Genomic DNA, 10,096 nt, shown 5'->3' on the forward strand with positions numbered 1-10,096 from the left:
CCAGCCAGCACCAGAGCTACCTCTGGCTGACACTTTCTTCTCTCTGGGAGCTCTCTTCTTGTTCGGTACTGTGTACCACATGGTGTGTGGTGGTTAGTTGTATGTGTCAAGCTGGAGAGTGTTTTGGGATGAGATAAACATTCAAATTGTTGAATTTTGAGCGAGCAGACTGCCCTCCATAATGCGGGTGGCTCTCATCCAATCAGCTGAACTCGTGAACAAAACAAAAAGATCAGCCTCGGGCTTCCCTGGTGGAACAGTGGTTGAGAGTACGCCTGCCGATGCAGGGGACACGGGTTCGTGCCCCGGTCCGGGAAGATCCCACATGCCGCGGAGGGGCTGGGCCCGTGAGCCATGGCCGCTGAGCCTGCGCGTCTGGAGCCTGCGCTCTGCAACGGGAGAGGCCACAACAGTGAGAGGCCCGCGTACCACAAAAAAAAAAAAAAAAAAAAAAAAAAAAAAAGGAGGGAGAATTGGGAGAGCATAGGCAAGAACATTTTAAAACTGTTTTTAGTAATTATATTGATGTGATATTATAGTTATCCTGAGACTGTAATACATGTAATGTTGGCCAAAGTAAATGAGTAATTGTGGGATATTCTAATTCTATTATTCCCTAAGTCCTTGAATATTAGGATTTTTTACTGTGGAAGAAAGGAGATGTAAAGTTTTAGGGGAAAAAAGTAATACTGAATTTGAATTGAAAGTATCATTTGAATTCATGGGGTCTCCATCAGTGATGCCTCTGTCCCTTGAAGAGACACCCCCATTAATAATCAGCTCTAGCACCCACACTGTGATCTTAAAATACAATTTCTCACTAAAGGAAATCAGGGATTTTTGCAGAAATGGCTCCTTCCAGGTCTAGGGTGAGAACTGTACAAAACGAGCTTGGACTATCTCATCATACCAGAAAGCAAGGAAGCTATCAAAGACTACCAGGGTTGAATCAAAAGGACCCAGGAGGGCTTCCTGGTGGCGCAGTGGTTGAGAATCTGCCTGCTAATGCAGGGGACACAGGTTCGAGCCCTGGTCTGGGAGGATCCCACATGCCATGGAGCAACTAGGCCCGTAAGCCACAATTACTGAGCTTGTGCGTCCGGAGCCTGTGCTCTGCAACCGGAGAGGCCGCAACAGTGAGAGGCCTGTGTACCGCAAAAAAAAAAAAAAAAAAAAAGATCAGCCTCCCCAGGCACTAGAGAATTCTCCAGCAGACTGCCTTTGGACCTCAACCGCACCATTGGCTTTCCTGGGTCTCAGGGCTGCTGGCCCATACTGCAGAATTGAACTTGCTGGTCTCCGTAATCACAAAGCAAATTCCTTATAGTAAATCTCTTCCCACATATATAAACCCATGTTGCTGGTTCTCTTTTCTCTGGAGAACCCTAACTGATACACAGGGGTATCAATAGTTATACTTCCATCTAGATTTCCTCCAACTTGAGGTAAGGTCTCAGCTTTCACTTTAATTCTCGGTTTCTAGGAACCTCTCTGGATCTCCATGAAAAAAAAAAAATGCAGGCGTGGAACAGTAATGGCACAGGCTTACAGTAGCGGGAACTAAATTATAGATCTATTCCAAGAACTAAGGGAAACTTTGGGATCTTTAAGAAGGAGCTTCCAAGGAGTGATATAAACAGAACACTATAATTTCAGAAGGGAGTTTAGAAAAAATATACAGTAGAATCCCAACACTATTATTATGTCTGTCATTACAGACTTCCTCTGGCCTCATCATGTCTTGGATCTCATGAAATTTGGCAGTTGAAGTGAGGTGCAAGAAAGAATTAAGGTAATTAACTCAGATACATTTTTCTCTCATTACTTTGAGCCCCCAGTTGAGTCAGAATTTTACCGAAGCAAGTTTTCATGGCCTTTCAAGTAAAAACCACATTGTGTTCAAATGGCACTTTTAACCACAGGCTCACAGACACTATATAGGACATTCATTCATTTAATTTACTCAATTAACTAGCATACATTAAGTATCCAAGGCCCTATACTGAGTGCTGGGGGAATTAAAAGAAATTCCTTGCATACCTGTTCTCAAGGCACTTTATAATCTAATTGCTATAAAGATAACCAACATGCGTGAAAGTTTACGAAGTATTTTTTCTCAATTTAGAAAAATAGTTTAAACTATCACAAAGTCCAAAGAATAATATAACAACACCCACATGTGTATCAACAACTCATGACCTGTCTAGGTGCGTGCAGTGCTGGCAGAGCCAGACACGGTCTTCAGTGAACCCCATAACAATGAAATACAGTTTGGTTTTTTTTTTTTTTTTTGCGGTACGCGGGCCTCTCACTGTTGTGGCCTCTCCCGTTGCGGAGCACAGGCTCCGGACGCGCAGGCTCAGCGGCCATGGCTCACGGGCCCAGCCGCTCCGCGGCATGTGGGATCCTCCCGGACCGGGGCACGAACCCGCGTCCCCTGCATCGGCAGGCAGACTCCCAACCACTGCGCCACCAGGGAAGCCCCTGAAATACAGTTGAGAGAAAACAGGAGGGTTGGCCAATATGGATGGTGCTAGGCTAGAGCTGGGCTGAGAACATGGAGAGGAGAGAGTAACTGTGTCCATCAGTCTCCATTGCAATCTCAGAACCAAATACAGTATCTGGCCCTTAGAAGCCAAGCTGAACAGAGGCCAGAATGTGTATAACTCCTTTCATCACACCACAGAGACCATGGTATTGCTGAGGAGCCTCAAGCAAGAATAATAAGCAGAATCAAAATTGTCAACTGCCATTAAATGTGTTGGGTTGAATGAAAGAGTTAACCACAGACTAATCAATTCCTATTACATGCAGGCACTTGAATGAGATTAATCTAGGAAGACTTCCTGAAATAAGTGAGTTATGGACTGAAATCTTTTTTGAGATTTGACAAAATAAATCTTATTAGTAGTGTTTCATGTGCATATAGATGAATATATACTATACATATATTTTATATATATATATATATGTGCTGTACTTACACAACACATATATAAATGGAATATCTGTACTTCCCAAAGTGTATTCTCAGATATTAAATCAAATAAGTCTATCCTTGTGTGCTATTTATTTTCCTGTCAATCAACTATGGAGGCAATCACAGTGGAGTAGAATTCCAATTCGGAATTCCAAAATCCTCAGGCCTGTCCCTGTTCTGTGGGTCCTGGGTGACTTGTCCTCCTTTCTGCTTCTTGAGAGCTGCTCATATCCTCTGCAATTGCTGTTGCTAGGATGCTTCTCCTTCTCCGTGTAAGAGATCTTGTCCTCCTTCCTAAAGTTAGAAGCCATTGCTCTTTCAGCACTTAACTGGCATAAGCTCTTTAGATCCTCTTCCTAGCTGTTTAAAAAATAAACTTTTACTAGGAAGCTGTGGTGTTTCCCAGAGAATAGCCTGGAAGTATTTGAGAACCAGTACCCTGAATTTCCCTCCTAACAGTCTCCTTGGACCATCACCAAACCCCTCTCAGGGCACCATCGCTCCATCCCTAGGGGTCAGAGGCAGTTCACATTTCCTTTCTTTGGCCAGAAGGTTTAACTCCATTGTCCTAGAGGCTCTTGCTATTTCTCCCATGGTATTTGGTATCAAAGGTTGCCCTGGGGAGAGGGTCCTAAGCACAAGGCTGGGAATGGACTGAATCAATCCAATTCCAGGGCAGTCATTGAGAACCAAGAGGTCATCTGGCCCAGTGAGAAGGGACAGAATACAGTTTTTGAATGAACAAATTGGAGTTATTATCAGTGTCAATTACACTACTGGTTCATTCCCAAAACAAGGCAAGGAAGAGCAGAACAAGCTCAGCTGGGGTGAAGACAAAAGTGTCTCCCCTACCTGCCCAGTGACATAGAAACCCTAAGGACCCCAAGAGACCCAGGCAGAAGCAGAGCAGGGAGAGCTCTGTGCCCCATCTCAAGGATATGAAGAGTGAGGAAAGGCTACGTCCAGACAGCATTGGGATAAGTCATGGCACCTCTATTCTTAAGTATAGAACTCTATGATTTGTAGGTTGAGGGCTCTTACAAGGTCTTTCATTGGCTGAAGAAATAAAATGGACCACCTCGGAGTAATGGACCACCTTGAAGTCAAATGAGGTTAGAGCAGGGCCAATTCATGGGCTTTTGTGAGAGTGAGACTTCTGAGCATTTTAACTGATCATCTCAAAGTATGTTTCAGCATATGTTTGCTCCCACCCCCGCAAAAAAATTATGAAAGCTCTTTTCTTCCTGCCAGGTCTTCAAAGTTATAAGTAGATTTTTTTCCCCTTTTTTGTTTTTTCTTTTTTTTTTTTTTAAATAAATCTGAGTGAAAGATACAGAGCTCTAAGAACAGATAGAAATCTAGAACAGTTTTCATCCAAATCATCCCTTCATTTCTTTTTCTTTTTAAAAAAAATCATAGTAACATCAAGTAATAATGTATTTGACCATGTCAGTTTCTTAGCCCTCCAATGGTACCCTGAAATATTTCTGAGCTCTGAGCAGAGATTTAAGAACTGCTCCTCAGACCCCACATGCATCCCATCAAGACATGGACTAGGCGCAAACAGAAAGAGCATTGCCCCCAAACACAACCCGGTCATTCCTTATTTCTTCTCCCTTTCTAATGGCCTACCTCCTTCTTCTACACCCAATATGATTGACAGTCATGATGTCCAATTATAGCATTTCCTTTCACATGTATTTGGAGCACAGAGAAGCAGGTTTCTTTAATCCTCTAATAGGGAATAATAATTCTCTATTTTTTGTAATATCTAATAGAGATGTTACAAAAAAAAACAAGCTTGCCAGAATGTCTCTTGACAAAATACAGGACATGAAGGCTGGAAACCATCCTGTGCTCTGTTCATTTCCCTCATCATAATTATATAAATTATCTCCTGGGGCTGGAAACACCAATCTTTATTTCAAAAGGATAGTTTTCCAAATCTATATGTGGAAGGATGAAGAACATATTGTCTGTGGGAAACTGTCCAGGAGAATCATCAACACACAGGACTGTTCAGGGCCCACGGCCCGTGTGGATACGCACAACAAATCTCACTGGCACCCGGACTACACTCACACATCCCAACTGAATGCGTCATTGGGTGTCATTGTGCCCACTGTACTGATAGTGAAACTGAGGGCCGAGAAGGTAGTTCATGTATCCAAGTTAATGTAAGCTGTTTAGAAATGGAACAGAGGGGACTCACTCCTGGGCTATATCCTCATTAGCCAAATGGGGCTTGGATAAGATCACAACCGGGCCTCCTCTAGAGGAATGTTGCCTCTAGAGAAATCTTTAACTTGACTTAGAATAGAGCTTCCTAAACACTGTCCACCACGCTTTACCTCATGCAGCTAATCTACTGCAGAAAAAAACCCACAGAAATAGGAAAGGAGGAATTTCATGTCTTCTTGTCTTCTGGTCCTTCTTGATTCAGTCACAGCCTTCAAGCTTTACATGTGATGTTTGCTCTGACCTGGTAGATGAATGACTTCTTAAGCTGCTAATGCAGGTATTATTATTATTATATTTATTATTATTATTATTTTAATGTCAAATGGGAGGCAAGGAAGAGAGGGTATTTACTGCAGTTTTTCAGTGGAGACATTTGGGTAAGGCCACACTTGTAGTACCATAAACTAGCTTCCCAGTGCCATTTGAAGCACTGCCAATTCACTTATCACTAACATTTCCCTGGAAAACAGAGTTTCTCTTCTCTCCTTCTTCTGTCAGCTTGCCAAAAAGCTTTATATTGCCACAGCCAGCTACAGGATTGGGATAGGATAGAAGGGTGCGTTAATTGTATTCTGAAGCCTGCCATAAATTCACTGCAGTGAATCTGGATGGGGAGATTAAACATCATTAAGAACATTTTCCAAAAAATTACTTGAGTATACAATAATGGTTTGTGTAGGACAGAAAGATGACATAGGATGACTCTGATTTATGTGTGTTTCATGTTGGGTCACCACTCCTCAAGGGGAAGAGTGGAGTCTTTCTCCTGTACAGCTCTCCACAGAAACTTGCTCGGGACTCTGCACACAGCACGTGTCCACTGGATGACACCATGGCCTAGTGGGCCATATGGCGAGCTAGACTACTTAAACGGCACCCAGAGAACATAGCAAATATCAAGGTTTGAAAAAAGTGACAAGTATTTGACAAGAAAGAGACTGAGAATGTGAGAGAAAATTACAAATCTTGGACTCAAGAGTTAAACAAATTTGGGGGGACCACGTAGTTTACTGTCCCAACTGAGATACTTTTCAGAGGTAAAGGGGGCACTATAAATATTATGCCAGGACAGCAGGCATAAACCAGAACTATCCTGGCAAATTATCATGTGTGATCACCCTAAGCACAATGTTCTTTGGCTAAGAAACTTAAGACTGCAAAGAAAGTGTATCTTTGAATAAATGACAAGGTCAGGAAGAGGAACTGTATTCGTTTGCCACTATAACGAAGTACCACAGACGGGGTGGCTCAAATAACAGAAATGTATTTTCTCAAAATACTGGAGGTTAGAAGCCTGAGATCAAGGTTGTGGGCTGGGTTGCGTTCTGCAGCCACTCTCCCTGAATTGTAGATAGCCATCTACTTCATGTGTCTTCACACGGTCTTCCCTCCACACTTGTCTGTGTCCAAATTTCCTCTTCTTACAAGGACACCAGTCATACTGGGTGGGGCCCATCCTAAAGACCTCACTTTACCTTAATTACCTCTTTAAAGCCTCATTCACAAATATATCACATTGTGAGCTATTAGGGGTTAGAACTTCAACACATAAATTTGGCTTAGAAGGTGAATACAATTCAGTCCTTAACAGGTTCTAATTCCTAAACAGAAACTAAGGTTTTATAAAAGCAGTTTTTGGCCCCTGAGAATGCCTGGGTTCTTCAAAAGATCAAGAATCCAAGCTTCTGAGATTCACAGACTCATCAAGCAGAGATCACAGGAAGTGTGGTCAGACCCATGACTGCATACAGATGAAGCGAAAGAAGTTTCACAATTAAGAGCGAGAGCTATGTTTAAAACATGTAACAGATATACTACAGGCACTGACAAACCAGTGTGAATATCAGCCACCACAAAGCTGGAACAGGGCCTGGAGGCTGCCTGCTATGTCCAGGGCTAACCTTTAGCTGAAGCATGATGAGGGAGGCTTGCAGCTAAGGTTAGTTCCCAGGCAAAGGCTGGAGGAACTAGGGCAGCAGAGGCTCAAGGAAACAGCTATCTACTAGCTATAGAGAGGTATTCCAATATTTTAACAACCAGTACAGCTACTCCTGTGATCACCAGCTGTATATCAGCCCCTGAGCAATTTGAGTCTTATCACTTATGAGCGCTATAGTCTTGTCTAATAATGCCACCTCTTCAGGCTTTGGTTTACTGATCTCTGTGAAAGATGCATGTCCATGAGGCCCAGGTACTTGAAAATTCAAGGTATTACCATTGTCAAGTCAGTAGTTTTTCCTTGGGTTTACTGGCACACAAAAAAGCCCCACCTTCCAAAGGGCAGGATGGTATCAATTTCCTTTCACTTTCTTCCCCATTTCCCTTCCTGTTGCTCAGAAACTATATAGGAGGGTATTGGAGGGCTCTCACATAATCAAAGCCACTACTTTTGGCTTGACACTAGGAAGTTAGCTTTTGAAAATGACCAGTTGATACCTTGAAAATTTATTTGGGAATAAAAATCCAGAAAAGTTTCCATAGACCAGGGAGGGCTTTCAATCTCACTCAAAACTCACTTACATGGATGTTTAAGATCATTTTTAAAAGAAAAAAGATCATTTAGTGAGCAGCAAATTTTGCACTAACAATTTTGTGTGTGTCTAGATTGAACTGTGCTCATTTCCTGGGTTTCTTCCTCTTGTGACCTGGTCATTGGATTCTCCAACTTTAAAAAGAAGAAACAAGTAAGGGGTAGAGTAAGAGTCATAGTATTAAAGGCAGGGCTGTGGTGAAATGTCAGTAACTCCCCAGCTTGGAAGCAGCTCATCTAGAAAATATTCTCATTATATCAACTTATGTCTCTCAGAAAATAATGATAGTCTATTCACCATTTCTACTATAATCCAAAATAACAACAAATGGGCAGGAGAAATCATTATAAGAAAGTATTCCTGAGGTACCAGAGTTCCTGAATGAGATAGCAGAATTTTGTGCTTTTACAATGTTTAAATCAGAGCAGACTCTCCTCTATGGAGACAGGATGAACAAATGACTTTCAAAGTTCCATCTAGCTTTAGATGGTAAGGATTAAAATGCATGAAGGTAGTAAAATCTAAGAATTCTGTGTGAGGTTTTTGTGGGCAAGGAATGGGTATCAATCCTTTTTAAAAAGAAATTGATTTCCTTTCCTAGATTTATTGTAAAGCCATTTGCAGGGAATTCAGAGAAAACCCCAGCAGATCATTTTATGTAGTAAATAACTCCAGCCATAGGCCAGACATGTATCTCACCCCAGCCTGACAGAGAAATTGGGAAACCCACCAAGCAAAGAAGATTATGCTGTATTGGAACTAAACCTCAGAAGAAAACTTTGCTCTGAGGAGCTTCATATTTTGTCTCTAATATGGTGGATGGAAAGTGGGGAAGAAAATGACCACCAACAGTGGATAGGAAAATGTAACTAAATATGGCAGCTCCGAGAAGATAGATGGGCTATGGAATCCCAAAGCCCTCAGATTCACTTTAGAGTTTAGAGGTGATGATTCCCTTTGATTCATGGCTACAGTTCTTAAGGGCAAAAGAACTTAGTTAGCTAGAGATGGGATGCAAACAGAAAGAAAGGCTTCTCCAGCTGGGAAAACAAAAGATGTCTGGGATGATGTTGATGAAAGCTTTTTTAAAGTGAGAGGTACAGAGAGAGTGTAAGAGGAAGGCAGCTGGAGCTTTTCCAGGTCAGCTAATGATGCATGGCACTGCTGACACAGCAGTTCATCCAGCCAGTGCAAGAGAGAGCTGCCTTAGGGACCTGCCCTTCTTCTTAGGGTTGGACCCTAAGAGTCTAGGTCAAGGGAGCCTTCTCCACTTGGTTTAGAGACCTTTTTTCTTTTGCTCTAATTTAAATGCTTACCACTGGGACATACTTAACTGAAGCTTAGCTTAATTTTTCCCTTTGCAGACTTCATCCCCCTTAGCAGGTATTTGGTTTCTAAGATCAGAAATTGACAGGGGAGAGCACGTTAGCCTGGGTTAGTAAATGAAATGAAACGCCTCCACTTTTTCATCCACTTTTACTAAGATGCCTGGTTCTTTGCTCATGAGACTGAGAAAAACTCAACCTGGATGTAAAATGCTCACCCATTTGGTGATCAGTTACTCATCCCAGGGACCCGGGGAACTGTGGGTCTTGGTAATTATGTCTGCCATGTTGTGAGGTTGTACCTGTGTGATCTGAAATGTAAAATACTGTGCATGACAACATACTGCATTTTAGTCTCTCTTTTTTTCATGTTGTTTCTCCAATTGAGGCAAGATGACATGTGCCACAAAGCCATCATCTGTGATGGTCTTAGAATTTATAAATTCAAGTTGCAGATCCCACATTGCCTTCTCCCCATTATCACTAAGGGATCTTTAACTCCTCCTTACCCAATTTTAGTTTGCGGACCTCCCTGTCTCTGCAAGCAGTTCACTCTATCATCAGACTTTAGTATAAGATTGGTTTTAAATTTGACAAGGTTCTTTCCAGGTGACAGCAATAAGGCCTAAATATTAGCCTTCTAAACCCACACTGCAGACACTGTCCTCTTGTTTGTGATCCTTATCTACAGCTAAGCTCTTCCCATGCCATCGAGTTCTATGGAGAAACAATTCACATGCATTAGTGTTCAGAAGTTGGTCTCATTTTGGTGATACAGCCTTACCTCTAGCACAATGGATTGAGTTTAGACATTGGGAAGAATGACCTCAAATGAAGGGTTTTGCACACTGGAACACCTAATACAGGGAGGAGTGGAGTGTGGGGAGTGTCCTTCTCTAAATATCTTTCTAATATTTAGAATAGAATTAAACATCTTACCAACTCTAATGCCTCTGTGAGAGTGCTACACACAATCACACCTGAGACAAAGGAATGCACTTGTTCCTCTCTCTTCCATT

Source organism: Kogia breviceps, chromosome 17 (assembly GCF_026419965.1).
Source record: "Kogia breviceps isolate mKogBre1 chromosome 17, mKogBre1 haplotype 1, whole genome shotgun sequence".
NCBI lineage: Eukaryota > Metazoa > Chordata > Mammalia > Artiodactyla > Physeteridae > Kogia > Kogia breviceps.